Source organism: Eptesicus fuscus, chromosome 10, assembly GCF_027574615.1.
Source record: "Eptesicus fuscus isolate TK198812 chromosome 10, DD_ASM_mEF_20220401, whole genome shotgun sequence".
In the NCBI taxonomy this organism is placed as follows: domain Eukaryota; kingdom Metazoa; phylum Chordata; class Mammalia; order Chiroptera; family Vespertilionidae; genus Eptesicus; species Eptesicus fuscus.
In genome coordinates, this window is record NC_072482.1 from 52,231,075 (window position 1) to 52,250,276 (window position 19,202).

Consider the following 19,202-nt stretch of genomic DNA (forward strand, 5'->3'; position numbering starts at 1 on the left):
TTATATACTTTTCTTTTTAAAATGTTGGTTCTTCTGCCTGGAATCACCTTCTTTCTCTTCTCTCTTTGGAAAATGCCTTTGAGGTACATCCTTTTGAAAATTGATCAGTAATTCCTAACCACATAGCTCAAATGAACCCTAGAAGGTAGAATAATGTAGGGGATGAATAAAAACTTTGGAATTAGACAGATTTTGGATATCAACTCTGTCACTCACAAAATGTGGACAATTTACTCAACATGTTGAGCCTTAACCTCATCAGAAAATGAGCAGAAGACTGTCCAGGTAAAAGAAAAATGATGAAGATGAAATAATATGGCATTTTTTGAGTGCTTAGTCAGGGTCTAGAAATAGCAATCCTATATAATAAAACCCTAATATGCAAATTGACCAAATGGCAGAATAACCGGTCGCTATGACATGCACTGACCACCAGGGGTAGATGCTCAACACAGGAGCTGCCCCCTGGTGGTCAGTGTTCTTCCACAGGGGGAGTGCAGTTCAGCCAGAAGCCAGGCTCGGGAGCACCAAGGAGCAGTGAGCCTGGCTTCTGGGCTCACAGCTGGCAACTGCGAAAGGGCGCAGGCCGGGCTAAGGGCCCCCCCCACAGTGGATGAAATTTCGTGCACCGGGCCTCTACTTACCCAATAACAATGATTTATCAGCCCTTTTTTCATGTTATTCTGCTATGAAGTCTTCCCCAAACACTGCCTGGATGATCATATCTGTCCCTCCTCTAGTCTGTCATTCAAGCTCCTCATTATACTCCATTGATGTCTGTCTTTACCACTTTGTTTACTTCTCCTTGAGGGCAGAGACCTACATGTCTTTTATCTATTGGTGCACCTACCATAGCACCTGGACCACTGTCCATTGTCTAAATGTTTATTTGCTTAAGAGAAACTCTAGTAACACTATTATTAACTTGTATTTCATTTGAATCTATAATTTTCACTTACCAATTTAAATGATAAGGGCATTTAAATCAAATGCAGTATTGTAGGGGAAAACAAATATGAGGATTTTTCTTTTGTCTTGTCCTGACATTTTTTAAGGTAATAAAAACATTCTTATTTCTGAATCCTCAGGAATAATTCCTCTTGACTGCAGTAAGTACCTACTTTTGAGGAACAGAAAGCTGATGAGCTGCAGGCTTCCCTGCTGCTAAATTCATCTAACAAGGCACTCCTGATGTGTTCTTATTTTAAGGCCAATGGGAACTATATAGATTGGTTTGCTGTTCTCTTTCCTGAAAAAGAAAGGACTTTGAGTTGTGCATGTTTATGTTGGTAAATAAATTCTGCTGTGAAATGGGAATCCAAGAATCAAGCCGAAGGCATCATAAACAGTCATAAAGTGAGTTTGTAGGCATATTGGCTTTGGTGCTTCTAGGATAAGGTCTACATAGCTAAATTAAGGCTGAAAATCAGGAGTCACCTGTACCTCTGGACCTTGTAGTGAGGACCTTAAATGATCTTTCCTGTGTTTTAAACAAGATAGTCGAGAAACACTGGGGCCTTTAAATATATTAATCTCTTCGAATATATTATGTAGTTGAAAACTGAAACAATGGTATCAGGAATGCTAAAAATAAATAGGGACAAACATTGCCAAACACTAATCACAGTCAAAATGGTCTTTTGCTTATATGGAGAAGTAGTTGAAAAGGAAAGGGTTAGGCTTATTCTTGAGGAAGCTGGACAGATGCAGCTAGCTGAGGGAAAACAGCAGGACCACTCAGCTCCAAATACTGCATTCTAAATCAAGGGAAGTGGTATGCAAATGGAAAGGGCAGAAGTAGCACAAAGGAAAGAAATCAGACTTAAGGCTGGGACAAAGATGCAAGAGCACATCCTGCTGTAATATGTGAATTCATACCTCTAGATGAGATAGACACATTTCATCCTGGGATACTGAAGGCACAAGCACATCAAGATAGGGTCACATGAACATCATCATTACTTTAGGAATCATGAAAAGTTAGAAAAGTAAATGGCCCAGTTAAGATAGTGTTAGAAAGAGGATAAAGTGAATTGTAACCAGAGCTTACAAACTTTGATAATGATGCCGAAACCGGTTTGGCTCAGTGGATAGAGCGTCAGCCTGCAGACTGAAAGGTCCCAGGTTTGATTCCAGTCAAGGGCATGTACCTTGGTTGCGGGCACATCCCCAGTGGGAGGTGTGCAGGAGGCAGCTGATTGATGTTTTTCTCATCCATGTTTCTAACTCTCTATCCCTCTCAATTCCTCTCTGTAAAAAATCAATAATATATATATATATAAAAAAACTTTGATAATGATACTTGGCAGAATTCTCATCTTTACTATTAATCAGATAGTTACTAACCTCTTAGGAAAGAGAAAGCAGCATTAATTAAAAAACTATTATGGGTATATTAAAAACATTTTACTAGTAGATCTCAACAATTCTGTTGGTTTGGAGTATCTTCCCTTCACCAAGTTGTGCGGAAAGTTTTCTCCTTAATATGCTGATGAACAAATTGGTGATAAGGGCATGTTGATGATAAGGGCAGTGAATTTGTAGGCAGCACCACAATATATTCTAACATTTAGAAAGAGTAACATATTTGACAAAAGTAAGGGGTCTGAAATCATCTAGACCTGAATTTGAGTTCTGTATCTGACACTTAATACTTGTGTGACCTTGAGGAAATTACTTAAAGTTACTAAGTCTAAAAAATGGAGATAGCAATAGTCACAAGCTTCTAGAGTTGTTCAGAAGATTAAATGTGCTGGCATATAGTTTGAGCACAATACATAGTAGCCGAGCGGGGTCATGTGGTAGAGACACACAAAGAATACTATAAAGACACACAGGAGAGCAACTAATCCTTTGGTGGAGTAGGAGTCAGAGTTGGCCAGGGAAGAAGTATGAGAACAGCACTGAGAGTATGTGTACACAGAGCTGATACATTTTTCAATGACAAATAGAAGTTACAATTTTAGCTTGGAGAAAGGCACTAGCTGAAGAGACAAGGGAGCGGTGACAGATGAGGCTGGGCAGAGAGGCCGGTGGGGGCGGTGTCAGCTCATAATGAGCATTGCATGTCATATTCAGGGGTTTAGAAGTTATCATAAGCATATGCGGTGATAGGAGGTATGGGAGACAACTTGAAATATAAAGATAATTAAAATGTAAACTTGTTCCAAGCACCTACCACAATGTTTTAGTTACTTGGAAAGATTTAGTAAATATTACATTGCATGTTAAGTGGCTAGCTATGATGATTCTTCACTAAAACCAACTTAAAGTCTACTGAAAGAAGCACCTCGTCAATATCCTCAGCAGATCAAGAAATCATTATTTCCCACTAACTTTAAAAGAATTCCCTTGTGGTATTGTCTCTATGTTCATTTTTGTTTATGAATGTTACTTTTCCAAACATAAGTGATGGCATTTGGTAAAGTCCCTGCAGGAGGATTTGCAGATGACGTGAATCTGAATCTTATGCAGCACACAATTATATGCTAGACTGAAAAGAGAATTAGACATTAGTGACTTTTAAGAAAGATCACTAATGCATAAAAAAAAACCAATCTTCTTGAGGGTTATTTTTTTTTTCTACTTGAAAGGGAGGCTTTGAATCCTAGCGACCGACCTTCTTTGAATCTCTTTAAGATGACATCAAAATTTAAAGCAGTTGGTTTCTATCTTGCAAGTCACTCTGAGTTCTTTAAACTTTGGGAGTGAAAGCAAAAAAAAAAAAGAAAAAGGAAGTGATATTAATCTTCTCATTTTGGGAATGTTTTGCTTATTAGATCTTTTTAAAAAAAAATCTGTGAATGAATACATTGTTAGAAGAAAGTGTTCATGACTTTGATGGTGGTATGAATGGACTATTGCTGAAATAGTAAAGCAAGAAAATGAGGGTCAGTTAAATGATCTCTCTGTCTATTTTCAGTATCTGTTCTTTCCCCCTCCTTGATTTGTATAGCCTGTCTTCCTAACACTGGAAAGGAGTACACTGGAAAGAATGTATTTGAATTTACTTTAATTCCAAGTTTTTATACCCTGAGTCAGCCTATCCTACCTAATAAAAGAGTAATATGCAAATTGACCCTAACTCCGCTACACCCACAAGCTGCGCCCACAATCCACGCCCACCAGCTAATCAGGAGCAAATATGCAAATAAACCCAACCAAGATGGCTATAGCCACAGAGAGCAGGAGGGAGGCTTGGGTTTCCCTGGCAACAGAGGAAGCCAAACTTTCTGCCTGCCCTTGCTGGCCTAAGAACTCCACTCAAGGCTACAAAGTTTCAATTATAGAAGGTAAACAAATCCAAACAGAAATGGCGGCAGCTACAGAGCTTGAAAGAGCAGGAGGCAAGGGTTGCCCCCGGCAATGGAGGAAGCAAAGCTTTCCGCACACCGTGGCTGGCCTAGACCTCCACTCCAGGCTACAAAGTTTCAATTATAGAAGAAACATAAGTCCCAAAAGAAATAGCTGCCGGCCACAGAGCGAGCAGGAGGCTTGGCTCCGCTTCAGGCTACAAAGTTTCAATTGTAGAAGGTAAATAAATTCCAGATACCAGGGCCTCTGCTTGGGTCACCAGGGGGCGTGGCTGGCCTGCAAACCACCACAGGCCCCTCGCTCAGGCCGCCCTACGCCCCAAGGGAACCCCACCCTGATCCAGGACAACCTTCAGGGCAAGCTGGCCCCCACCTGTGCACCAGGCCTCTATCCTATCTAATAAAAGAGTAATATGCAGATTGACCATCACTCCAACACACAATTTGGCTGACCCCATGTGGTCAAAGATCCTGTCCCCATGTGGACACAAGATGGCCACCACAAGATGGCCAGCAGGAGGGCAGTTGGGAGGCACCAGGCCTGCAAGGGAGGGCAGTTGAGAGGGACCAGGCCTGCAAGGGAGGGCAGTTGGAGGCGATCAACCCTGCAGGGGAGGGTAGTTAGGGGTGACCTGGCCAGCAGAGGAGGGAAGTTGGGGGCAAACAGGCTGGCAGGGGAGCAGTTAGAAATCAATCAGGCTGGCATGGAAGTGGTTAGGGGGTGATCAGGCTGGCAGGCAGAAGCAGTTAAGGGCAATCAGGAAGGCAGGCAGGTGAGCAGTTGGGAGCCAGCAGTCCTGGATTGTGAGAGGGATGTCCGACTGCCCGTTTAGGATCGGGCCTAAACGGGCAGTCAGACATCCCTCGAGGGGTCCCAGATTGGAGAGGGTGCAGGCTGGGCTGAGGGACATCCCCCTGCCCCCTGTGCATGAATTTCGTGCACCAGGCCTCTAGTCCTATATAATAAAAGGGTAATATGCAAATTGACCCTAACAGCAGAATGGCCGTCACTATGATACGCACTGACCCCCAGGGTGCAGTTGCTCAAAGCAGGAGCTGGCCCCTGGTGGTCACTGCACTCCCACACGGGAGCTCTGCTCAGCCACAAGCCCGGCTGACAGCTGCAAGCACAGCAGTGGTGGCGGGAACCTCTCCTGCTTCCTCCACAGCACTAAGATGTCTGACTGTGGTGTAGGCCTGCTCCCCCTGGGAGTGGGCCTAAGCCATTAGTTGGACATCCCCCAAGGGCTCCTGGGTTGCCAGAGGGATGTCTGACTGCCAGCTTAGGCCTGATCCCCTGGGGAGCAGGCCTAAGTTGGCAGGTGGACATCCCCCGAGGGGTCCCGGACTGTGAGAGGGTGCAGGCCAGGCTGAGGGACACCCATCCCCCCACGAGTGCACGAATTTTCGTGCACAAGGCCTCTAGTCAATAATAATGCTCATGTGCAAAGAATATAGTAAAATCTTCATCTATTCCTTCAACTGGGATTAAAGATTTTAACAGTTTCCTTTGTGTGTATCATAGCAGTGCCTTTTTCTTTTCTTTACTCCTGTTTATATTTTGGGCTTTAGTCCTAAATTTAAGGGTTTTTGAAAACTTACATTTTAAAATGAAATATTAAGTTCTGGAGCTAAAAATCTTAGGTTTGATTCTTAGTCTCTCAAGTTTTGACTTTCAATAAAATAATACCGTTTCTGAGTTCTAAGTTTTCCCACTATAAAATAGACCTTAGATAGGGTCATAGGCTTGGAGGCAGAGAAACCTGGCTCACATCTCTAAAGGGTAATTGTATCATCTGTAACAGTTTGAGTGATTTGTGGGGTTAAATGGCCTAATGTAGTATATTTCATAACACATAGTGCTCAATGAAAAGATACTATAATAATAGTAACCAATGCTCATCTTACTTGTCAGGTTAATTGTGCAGATTTGAGTGTTGTATAAAATATGTGATAATGAGACACTGTGTACCAGAATAATACTCAAAGATAGAAGGTGCTAATAAACATTTGATGAATGAATGAATGAAAATTAAATATACTCAAAATTCACCAGTATTCACCTTCTCAGAATATGTTAAAAGATAATAGTAATTGTCAAAGCATCAAAAATCTTAGTTCAATACCTGATCTTGTATGACTAGAGGATAAAAAATTAGACCTAAGACTCAGTTTTCTTGTCTGTAAAATCATTATAATAGTACACCTTATGAGATTATTGCTCTGGATACTATAATATTAAATTATTCACAGCTTTTCTTGGAAATTTGCTAATAGCAATTAGATGTGTTTGAACTGTTATCTAAAATAGTAAACCTATTTTTAGGGATAGAAATTGTTTATGAAGTTTTTCAAGTTTTGTAAACGTTTAAAATTAGGCTAATCAGCCGAAACCGGTTTGGCTTAGTGGATAGAGCTTCGGCCTGCGGACTCAAGGGTCTCAGGTTCGATTCCGGTCAAGGGCATGTACCTTGGTTGCGGGCACATCCCCAGTAGGGGGTGTGCAAGAGGCAGCTGATCGATGTTTCTCTTTCATCGATGTTTCTAACTCTCTATCCCTCTCTCTTCCTCTCTGTAAAAAATCAATAAAATATATTTTTAAAATTAGGCTAATCAGCAACTTGGTAAGTAAAGCATGTTTTAGGAGAATAAAGTTAGTTGTTATCCATTCTGAAGTATAGTTATGAGCCACACAATGACCTCTCAGTCAGTGATCGACCGAGTATACAACTATGGTCCCATAAGATTATAATTGGAGCTGAATTTACTGTAAGAAATAGAAGGATATGTGATTCAGGAGAAATTCTTTTTATCTGATGGGATCGGTTTCTGTGGGGCTTGGCAATAGATTCCCTCTCACTCACAGCACCTCCCTTCTGAGTGCACAGATGACATCCCAGTCAGTCAGCTACGGACCGAGGGGACTATTCTCCCAGCACTACATATTCCAGGGTGCTACAGCCCTGCCTGATTCAGCCTGATGGTCTTCAGAGGACACTGCTGTAAATTCTTCATTGAGAACCTAAAATCCTGTACAAGGACACAGTTACACCTTAGTAAGTATTAAGCATCTTTTCCATTTTAGTATAAACTTTCTGTGGTAGTGTGGAGCTGGTAACTTGGAAATATTTTCAAGTTGTGATGATGTCAAACATAGATAAGTTTTATTTCTTCCAAAAGTTCAATGCCAAGGAGAGCCCTTCTCATTTTTCCACAATCCTATTAAACTTAATCAAGCCTTTCAAATTTATCTAGAGCAAATTACCCCTCTACTGTTAATTGTTTGGGAATTAGACAATGCGTGAGGCCTGGCCTCTTCCCAGTGACTCCATCCAGCTCTGGCAACCTGCAGCTAGCACTGTTTATCTACACCAATATTTCCTGACTTATACCTGCAACAACTTCATCGCAGTCATAACAGGTATCTGCATCTGACCTTTACTTCCACTTCCTCCCTCCTCTGCCTAACCTCCTCCTTTCTCAATGGACTGGGATCCCTGAGATGCAAGACGCATCTCTCATCCATGTCCTGGCATTCACCCTCCTTGCTCTCCTGTTAACCAGAGACCTGCAGCCATCATCCCTCTTGTATCTTCTCCTGTTCCTCTTTGCTGGATTTTCCCTCTCAGGATAAGGCATGGTAGACACCCTTAACTGTCTATCTTAACTCCTCCCTTCCTCACAACCACTTCCTTGCCAGTCTTGCCAGCATAGCAGAGCCTAGGTTTTATCAGGTGCTCATCTTTTTTTTATCTTGTGTTCAGTGAAGGTGCAGTTCTTATCTGTAGCTTCAAGGAGTAAGTCTTTTTTCTTTTCTTTTTTTTTTTTTTTTTACTTTTATTCAACTGCAACAAGTCTTTTTGGTTGGAGGTAGGATGTATAAAACAAGTAAATGCCAAAATTTAGATGAGATGTCTTTCAGAGGAGAGAATAAAATATATTTGGCAACATGGTTTCCATCAGTACAAAAACTAACTAACCAAATCAAGGAGTAAGTCTCCATACTTTACTACAGTCCCACCCACCTTGCTGAGGTCTAAAGCTGAGCAAAGTGATACTATTTTGGCCAATGAGAATAAAAGGTGGTTTCCTGGGTCATATTGAGACGTTTCCTTACCTCAAAAAGAGATGAAAAGCACTGTCCTTTTTGTTTTTTCCTCTGGGTGTTGTTGCTTAAGGGTTTATGCTCAAAGCTGCTACAACCATCCTGTAATATGAGGGAACAAGCCTGAGGAGAAAATCCAAAATAATGAGGATGACAAAACAGAAAGAAGGAAAGAACTGCATCTTGATGTTATCATTTAGCTACTGAATTAAACAATCCTGAATCTGTCCTCTCATCCTCTCACTAACAGAGGTAATAAATAGCTTTATTCCTTTTTTTTTTTTTACTTTTTAAATTAAATTTATTGAGGTGACATTGTTCAACATGAACATGTAGGTTTCAGGTGTGAGTTTCTATGTCACAAAAATCTGTATATTGCACCGTGTGCCCACCACCCAAAGTCAAATCTCCTGAAACCATATATTAGGACCCCCTGCTTCCCCCACCCCCTTCTCTCTGGCAACCACCACACTGCTGGTTGTGTTCACGAGTTTCAGTTTTATATCCCACATATGAGTGAAGTCATATATGGTTCTTAGCTTTTTCTGCCTGACTTATTTCACTTAACATAATGTTCTCAAGGTTTATCCATGTTGTTGCAAATGGCGCTGTTTCATCCTTTCTTATAGCTGAGTAGTATTCCATTGTGTTTATGTACTAATACTCAGCTGTTTTACATTTTCTTTTTACTCTCACACCAAATGAGCTTTGTCATCTGCCCCTCCTGAAAGTGTTCTCAGTAAGGTCACAATAGCTATTCAACTGACAAAACAATGGACAGTTTTTAATCCTTACCTTGTTTTCTTTCTCCATTTTATTAATGACCTGTTCCTACATGAAATGCTGCCCCTCCTTTGATTCAGTTAAGAAGCTCCCTCCTAATCTACTTCCTATCTTTCTGGTTACTCCTTAGGCTTTAAAAATTTGTTTAGAAATGTTTCAAACAAATTAAAATGTTAAAAATTAATGTAACAACCACTTGTGTTCTCACCAACTAGATTTAATAGATGTTAATATCTAGTCATCTTTATTTGAGATCTTTTTAGATTCAGTCTTATTTTCCTTCACCTGCCCTTAAAGTACCTTCTCCAGAGTTTTGCTTTAAAACAAACAAACAAACAAACAAACAAACACACACACACAACAGAAAACAAGAACAGATGTCTTCCTGGGTGAGTTTGTCCACACTCATGGCTTCACATAGATTTCTCCATGAGACTGCCTTCTTGAATTCAAAACCCATGGATCTTGGGCATCTCCACTTTAATATCCATAGGTACTTTGAAATCAGTACATGCCTTAGTCTAGTATTGGTTTTTCATTAATGTTCAGGAACTGCATCTCAGGAGAGTGACTCAGAAGGGAGTGTGTTCTTCATCCAAAACTCCAAAGTCTTCATCGTGGCTCTCGTTCTAAGGGCACATAAACTCTCTCCAGCATGATCATCTACCTCAGACCCTTGAAGCAGAGAAGTTTTGGGTATCTCACCCTGGAACCTGGGTCAGAGCTCTTTATCTTGCTTTGAGTAACCCTCTACTCAAAGTGAGCAGTTTTTTAAAAAAAATATATTTTTATTGAATGTAGAGAGGAAGGGAGAGGGAGAGATAGAAACATCAATGATCAGAGAGAATCACTGATCGGTTACCTCCTGCACACCCCACACTGGGGATCGAGCCCACAACCCTGATGGGAATCGAACCATGACCTCCTGGTTTATTGGTTGATGCTCAACCACCGAGCCATACTGGCTGGGCCAAAGGGAGCAGTTTTATGGTCACAAAATAACCCCAGGCTGCCTGTGAAAGACTGAGAGTATGAAGATTTTAATCTATTAGAATAGTCTTTTCTCAGGTCATAATGGAGTGAGCACTCAAGCTTCTGAGAGGGCTGTAATAGCAGCACTGTGTTGCTTGATGCACATTATAGACCTCACTCTCTCACTCAATCAGTGTTTATGGAGTGTTTACCTTATGCTGTTATGCAGTGTTCTGGGTGATAGGGATATGGTGGTGATCTCCATAAAGTTGAAACCTGATGAGCAAGACTCATTAAAAAAAAAATAACTGCCCAAATAAATTAAAAAATATACCCATGATTAGGCTGTGGAAATGGATCTTAAGAATATATTAAATAGGTTGCCTGACAAAATTTAGAGATGGTTACAGAAAAATTCAGTGAGTTAAGAACTTGGTGATAAATTTGGAGTTAACCCAGGAAAGGTGTATGTGGATGGGTAGTGCCAGGGGTCGGGGCATATTCCAAGAGGAAACAATTTATGCTAAGAAAGTATCTGTTAGGTGTGTATTCTTTCTTTCAATTTGAATTTCAAAGTAAATTTCTAGGAAATTTGAGTCTTGTAAGTACTCTTTAAAAAAAAGTTCTGTGATCAAATAAGTTCAAATATACTTACACAGTAACCTCCTTCCTCCTTTTGGGATTCACAAGGCATTTTAGCCTACTAAAGTTTGAAAAATAGTGAAGTAAAGAAACTTGCTTAGCTTTGTTTAATCATATATGTCCACATGTCCCAGACTTCTTTACCACATGTTTTGAATAGTGCTTAACACCTAGTAGTGCTCAATAGATATCATTTATCTATAGTATAATAGTCTTCCTGTCCAATATCTCCTTTCTCAATTTTTAATCACTTTCTTAAATAATGCAATACTTTTATAAATGATCAGCCTTGTCCTGCTAAAATTCATCCTCTATGTACTCTTTATAGAATGCTATTTCTAAAGCATCCTCTATGTACTCACTACAGAGTGCTATTTCTAAAGTAGTATTAATCTTGTCACTCTCCAATTTAAAATCCTTCAAAAGTTTTAATTGTTTATAGAAGAAAGTCTGAATTCCTTAGCATGGCATAAAAAAAACAGAAAATAATTTATCTGCAGACATTATTATTTTTATTCCTTACCTACCCTTCTTCCATAACTTGAACTCCAAATTTGCTGAAGTACTTGTTATTACCTAAATTCACCATGCTTAAGTTTTATCCACAGAAAACCAGAAAAATAACAAGGATTAAATGAGTATTTTTCAATTAAAACATTTATCAATAGTTAAATATAAAGACAACTGTTAATGATAGTCCTATAATAGTAAAGATAACTTAAAAATGATCTCTTCCTTCAAAGAATTTAGTCTTATTTTCCCCCTGCTTATTATTATGTAACTACTATTAGTTTTAGACTTAATTTTCTAACTTCTCTTTCTGGACTTGTTTTGTAGAAGTATTCATTTGTTTCTTAGAGGTGTGCTGTTGTAACATTAATAACAGGGGAGATATGAATTAATCTTTTAAGATTGAACACTCTAGGCAAATGGCTGAAGCTCTGCAAGAGAGTTCCCTGAGGGCTGCAGTCTCATGGCTAATTATTAACATCCTATAATATGCTCATTGAAAGAGAAAGGGTTGGGTGCAAATTTTTGCCCATATTATGTCACCTGACATAAGAATTACTGAGGCTGTCCAGAACTACACATTCAGTTATTTTCCTGGCACATCACATCACTTGATTAGTCGCTTTTGGTGACTTACAATTTTTCAATGAGGCTAAAGCTTAGCATCGGTGATATTTTTCCTCTCACGAATCACTCCTAGATAGGTACACTGTTAATATTTAATCTAGGCACCTGGCCAACATCCACCAGACTATCAATGAACTTGAAAGGTGACCAGGGACCTGTTGTTGATGCTATTTCATTGCATGAGAGCAAATAATCAATTTAACATTTCTGAGAGTAATGACTATTTTCTTGATGTTAAAAGGCCATCAGTGAGAGTTTGCATTTTAATTCTGTAGCACTTAATATATTTAGCAATAAAGCTGTAGATTTAAATAAAATATATTTTGAAAACACATTAGACTCTAAAATTTAATCTACTTTAAAATTATTATAAACTCCTTGAAATGTCTCTTTGATGATGCTACATAAATTGTCAAAAGTGAAAAAAATAGTGATATGGAAAGCAACAATCTATTCTTAAACCAACTTCATGTATCATGAACACTATATAAAAATTAGGAATCTTGGTAATTATACATTATATCTCAGAATCTGAGTGATTTAGGAGCAGAGAGATTATTTCAACTTGAAACTCACCCCCCTCATAAACATGATTCACTTGTGTCTAAGTTAGTACTTAATGTTAACAGAACAACCAAAATAATGGAGTATCTAGTATGCTGTTTTTATTTTCCTCATGTAGCCTGCAGTATAAATGAAGTTGACATCATTATTAAATGAGATCTGATACATAATTAAATATGTGCCAATAACAGTAGTCTTATTAATATCTTTGGCATCATTAATTTAGTTTGTCTTCTCTTCTTTTATTAATTTGAAACAACCTCTTTTAATATGTAGGAACAGTTCAAGAACTGTCAAACTTTTCTTCTGCCAACCTTCAAAGGTCAAAACTGGCTGTGACACCTAAAATTTAAATGTAATTAGTTTGAGATTTACAGGGATTTTATGTCAATCTTTCAGTAGCTTAGAAGTAACGTGGTATCTAACCTTTGGTGGCCCCAAGAGACATTCAGGTAGATGTGAAGATAAATAGAAAAATATAACCCAACACATCCACCGCTGGTCTACCTTTTAGTTTTTTTCCCCTGTCTTGGTTTTTAGAGTCTGTATTTTTGCAATTTATCTTATTTTACAAAAAAAATCTCTCTCATAGTTTCCTAACACCAGGTTGTATTCTTATTTAAAGCTTAGCTCACGTGGTACATACTTGGATCATTAAACCAAGACTTGTACAGTCATGATTTTTAATGAAGCATGTTTGAATAATTATGCTAATATACAAAGCACTAGAATCAAATCAAGTGATCAAAGTTTTCATGATTGCTATCATGTGTTTTAATCCCCCTCTGCCACTCTCACAATTTGCTGCATGTGGAAGTCTTTCTTAGGAAAGTGTTTGGCAATGGGTATTAATCAATGCTGAGCATTGAAACAGTTTTATTCAGAGTGTACTAACACTTTATGTTATGCCTCTATAGTGGACTATATGTGACTCTGAGGTAATATTGTTCTGCTGCTCTCTTGCCTAAATACCACCTACAATCAATAGTGCATTCTGCCTTGACAGAAAGCTGAATTTTTATCTGTTAAATTCGTGAGCTTGGGGCAGTGATGTGTCTGAAGTGGTTTAAATCTGAAATGTGATGTGCTGCGAAGAGAGTTGATTGACATCTTTGTTTATTGAAAAGTATTACATGAACAACAAAACACAGGCAGAGGCAGAACACTCCATTGCAAAATGCAGCTGTGTTATTTTTCAATTCTATATGCTCTGCCCCTGTGAAACTTGTCTGATGTAATAAAGCCAGCGGATATAAAACAAACAAGAATCTTCTTTGATTCAGCACTCCAAAATTTAGACAAGGATGACTTTTGTTTTTTGGCTTGGGGTAAAATCCCTTTCAGAAAACTCACCCTTGCCCTTATACTTCTATAATAATATTTACTTATGAAAAATTGTTGCATTTTAAAGTTGTGTTCTTATGTTTATAAACTTGAATATAAATTCAGAATTATTTAATAAGAAAACAAATTGGAGAGGGTTGAATATTTTTATGTATCCTCTATAAATGAGAAAAAGGACATTAATGACACTAAACATGCAGAATAAGAAATTAAGTTCCCTTTAAATTTTATGTTAGAATAATTATCCCCCTCAATGTAATTTGCCCATGTTTTATTAAAGCTTTATTATGTCAAGGTAAATAGAGGTTAATGTTGCTGTTACTGCTTTCAATGAAGTATTATCTTTAATCTTGCTTTAATAAAATAGTAGTAAATTGCACAGTAGGGGTAATCACCCTGGGCTAATTTAGAGAGTTGTAAAATCCTTTACCAAGTATATACTGTAGTTAAAAATAGAAGTAGTCTTAAGAAAACACAAATTGCAATTCAATGTGGAGGAAGTTAAGGAAATCAACATTCATCATTTTAATTACTTAATTAAATATATGTTTATTGAGGACCTACTATGTGTAAGGCACTGTGCTGGCTGTGCCCAGCATATGGAAGTATACAAACATGGACTCTCTCCATAAGAAACTTACAATTGACTACTAGTACAAATACTTAAAAATAAATAACTATAGTGACCAAGAGGCCTACCAAAAGAGAGGTATGGACAGCCCTGCCCTGGATATTCAGGGAAGGAAAATGTCACCCCAGTTAGACTTAAGAAGAGGTCTTCTGAACTGAGTCCAAAAGGAGAAGGTAAGATGGGATAGGTGTCAGTGCAGAGGAAGGATAATTTAGGTGGGGAAAATTATAAGAGCAAAGAACTAGGGTCAGAGAATACCAGATGTCCTATCAAAATTGTCTCGCCTGTTCCAATTACAACTGAGACATGAGACCGATAACCAGTCAGAGGCTATTCCAACAAGACAGGTGAGAAGCAGAGAAAACTTATTCCCTGGTTGAAAGACACTCTAGAATGGATATCCTTAGCAGGAAAAAAAATCTCTACATATAGACAGATTTATGTATACATATACACATAAATATATTTATATAAAATATTTATATTCAAAAATAGAAAAAAGAGGGTTTTTTTGTGTGTGTTTTTTAAGTAGAAATCCTTTTGGTGTTTTTTCCCCCACCCTTAATAGTTCATCTTGGGTTCTTATTGCTATAGTAGTTGTAAGAATATGAAAAAATTAGAATATAAAAGTGCAGAAAGAGAGAAGTATAAACTTAAAATGTGAGCTTTGTTTGAGAGAGAATAGTCAAAGGAAACTCCAGGATTTGTGTTTGGGATACTAGAAGAATAAAGAATTATTAATAGAAAGAGAGGAAAAATGTAGAATTAGGAATAAAAACATTATATTTTGTTTAGAATTATTGAGTTGGAGCTTCTGGTGTTATATCTGTATGAAAAGTGTCAAGCAACTAGATATTAACACTCAGAATTCAGGAAATGCTTGCTGATTTTGTTGTTTAGATATGCCAAACAAACAAACAAACAAACAAAAATGTTAATTTTTAAAAATCGACTGTTCAAAGACATGCATTAAATAAAATGGAATGAATAGCTATTCAAAGTTGTTTTCAGTTTCTCAAATAAAACCAATAAACCAATAAGACCTTTTGGAATTACTTAGTGTATGTGGTGGAGAGCTAAAGGCTTCAATGTACGATTGTCATCAGGATGAATGATAACACTAAGTTAATTTCAAACCACCGCTTAGGTCAGAGCCCTGTCCCATAATGCTGAACCTCAGTCTTCTTCTTGAGCATGTGTCAGAGTGAGCCATCAGCTAAGAGGACATAGTTTTCCTTTGCAATTGTAAATGAACCAAGTTCTACTAAGGGAACAGAGAGTTTACCATCTTTTTTGAAGGGGCAATATGAAGTGGGATGGTACTTGTACATAAGTGGTATGAACAAAATACAAAATATGCCCAGCCTCCTCTGTCCTCTGACAGTTTCTTGTCCCTCACCCCTCACCTCCTCTTGATATCTTCACAATCATTCTCATCTGTTCTAATTTTGTATTTATTTTATTCATAAAAAATGCCATAGGTCTTCAAGGTTGTATCTGGACTATTCTTTTAGTTTATTTAAGTTATCCGCCCCCTCCCCCCCCCCCACACACACACTCCAAAATTGTTCCTCTAAACTCTTCAGACTTTCTCTTAACCATGACAGTGGTTATTGATATGATCAGAAATTTCACAAAACATAAATACTCACTTTTCCTTTTAAGTCTGAAGAACTATCACCACTGTCTCAAAAGTTGTTTCAACCCTGCTGCTTTGGTGAAATTGTATTCCCTATCTCTGAGCTGTTGTGCCACTGAATAGCAGTTCGATAATAAGACCTCACACCATAAAGGTCTAACTGAGACTTGCCTCTACTCTGCCTTTCCAAGTCTAAGAGAGAGACCTTAGCTCTTTCAGCATGGAACTATAGTCACTCTCAGAAAGGAAAAGATTTAAGCAGTTCTTACAGGGACTTTGAAAATTCCTCTAGAATTATTCAGAGATGAGCACAAAGGGTAGAGAAAATCAAATGTAAATGATGTTCCCCTTTAATTTTCTTGTGGGTTGTATTCTAAAGCAAACAATTGCACATTGGATGACTTTTGTGGATGATGAGCTGTTTCCTTCTGTCTTTCACAAGCTATGTGACAGTAAGGGGTATATAAAGCTCTGAGTCAAGATCTGAAGCTGTTATTAAAATGGAAATATTCAAAGCAGTCAGGAGTCTGTGAGAGTCTGTTCTGGGACCACATTAATGCATTTGAAAGGATATTAAAGCCTATCATAGAGGGGAAATAGTTCTAATGGCAAAATGTAAAGCTTCTTAACAGAATTACACCTAGAATTCTGTGTATTAGGTCTAAAACACCTCTGCTCCTGTATTGCTCAGAGTAAAGCTGTATGTTGGTTGAAGTGCTTTACAGTTTTACAGTTTTCCTATTTGAGGTTTTAATGTCCTTAAGTGAAAAAATTTTGCTCTGATTTATGCTTTTGTAGAGTCAGTTCACAGTACTTCTCACCCTGTGTGTGGGACTTAAAGATGTGCCATGTTTTACCATGTTAGAATCAATATGGAAAGGTTATTCTTCTAAAGAGAAGTGACCTTGTCTTATAAAGACTATTGAATTGGGCTCATCATGCCACAGAGTAGAATATGTGCCATTTTCTGTAAGTAGGAGAGAAGAGGCAAGGCAGAAAAGTTAGTCAGCACCAAGAACGATTTCATGTTTATGTTCATATGGAGGGATGTGATCCCATTAGTATGTGAAAAAATGGGATCCAGTCAATAAACAATTCTTCTTAAGCAGCAACACATGAAAAAGAGGTCCAAGCCAATGGTGTAGTAAGTCTTTCTGCAGCCGATGCTAAGGCACCATTATGCTATAGTCATGACTCTTTTCTAAAGATCATATAATTTTAATTCTTTTCAACCTTCAAGATACCATTCAAAATTGAGTATTCCAGAGCATTCCATAAGCACAAAATTGTAGGAAGACACTGCAACTATCTCTCTAGTTGTACTTAAAAATACTAGATAGTGAAATAGAACAGAAAATAAAGCTTCCACCTCCGAGGAGTTTACAGTACACAAAAGAAAATTGGAGGGGGGAGGGGTGGTAGGGGGGAAGCAGTCTGAATTCAAGTAACATTTTACAATATCCTATATAATAAAAAGCTAATATGCAAATCAACCGAACAGCAAAATGACTGGTTGCTATGACGCACACTGGGGGCAGAGCTGCCTCCTGGTGGTCAGTGTGCTCCCACATGGGGAGCTCCATTCAACCAGAAGTTGGGCTCATGGCTGGCGAGCACAGCGGTGGTGGCGGGAGCCTCTCCTGCCTCCGGGGCAGCACTAAGGATGTTCCCCTGGGGAGCAGGCCTAAGCTGTCAGTCAGACATCCCCCAAGGGCTCCTGGACTGCAAGAGGGCGAAGGCCAGGCTGAGGGACCCCCCTCCCCCAAGTGCATGAATTTGTGCACTGGGCCTCTAGTATTTCAAATAATAGCCTGAAATAAGGGTTAAAATATTTATAATATTGTGATATTATGATTTATAAGAAATATATATATTTGGTCATTCAGGTAAGGTGATTGTCTCACAAATTCCTTGGAATTTCCTAAGTGCTGACAGTGATAAAGATGTCTTTTGTTATGTTAATGAGGTGACTTTTGGAAAGTACTAAGGATGAAGGCTGGTTGCCAGTGGAGCCAACCTTGTGATTTGAGGCTTGGAACTTTCATTTCCATCTCCACTATCCTCCTTCCTCCAGGGAGAGAAGAGCAATTGGAGATTGAGTTCAGTCCTCAATGGTCAATGATTTAATTAATCATGCCCATGTAATGGAACCTTCATAATACCCTGAAAAGAATGGATTTTAGAGAGCTTGCTCTATTTCACATTTCTACTTTTAATTTTTATTAGCCTTTGTCTAGATATTTACTCATTCTCTTATTTAATATTTTTCTTTTAAATGTTTCTGTGATACATATCATATGATCAAGTTTTGTTTTTTTATTCTGGTTTTTTTTTGGTTTTTTTTTTTTTTTTTTGTCTGAGGGAATTTTTTGTCATTAAATGTCATATCTGATATGTTTGTCTTATTTCTGAAATGTTTCAGGCTTTCTTTTGTTTTTATAATCCGTCTTTGCTCTTTCATTATTGTTTTCTTATTTTTAAGAATTTTTGTTGACATGTCTTATTTTCTCCTTCTGTAAATTGGAAACATATCCATTGATTGCCCTTACATGCCCACTTTAAAAGAAAAAAACAAAAATGACATGCAATTAATGACTCCTTTCACACTGCAGTTTTTTGTTGTTGTTGTTAATAAGATGTTGGTATTCAGGTACTATTACAAGTAGACTTTTAATTATTTCATTATGAGTAAAAAGATATTAGGGAAACTGTTGCTTTCATTTACTAATATTTGTGCATGTTATAGAAATGGGAAGGGAGGAAATGTTCTAGGTTTTCAAATCAGTTAACCATAGCACTACTTAATTCAGAAAGAAAATGCTACATTTATCCTCTAAATTAGATTGATGATTTAGATTGACAAATAAGCTCCTACTATTGGAAGCCTTGATAAACTGTGGCCATGAAATTTCATTGAGTTGAATGTGCACAGGCATTTCCGGTTGGTGAGGATGTTGGTTCTCTTTCACATATCTATAATCAGGACCTGACTCCAGCTGACTAGAGCCCAAGAACATGCTAGGGTGCTTCATATTCAATACACAGCCCTATAAAGAGAAGAAAAATGAGCCT

The 19,202-nt window shown here is 38.1% G+C and overlaps 1 long non-coding RNA gene across 1 annotated transcript in view; it reads left to right on the top strand.

The window, feature by feature from the left end:
- LOC129150607 (uncharacterized) overlaps positions 1-19,202 on the top strand; it is a 121,590-nt gene that overhangs the window by 33,265 nt on the left and 69,123 nt on the right. The window lies entirely within an intron of this gene.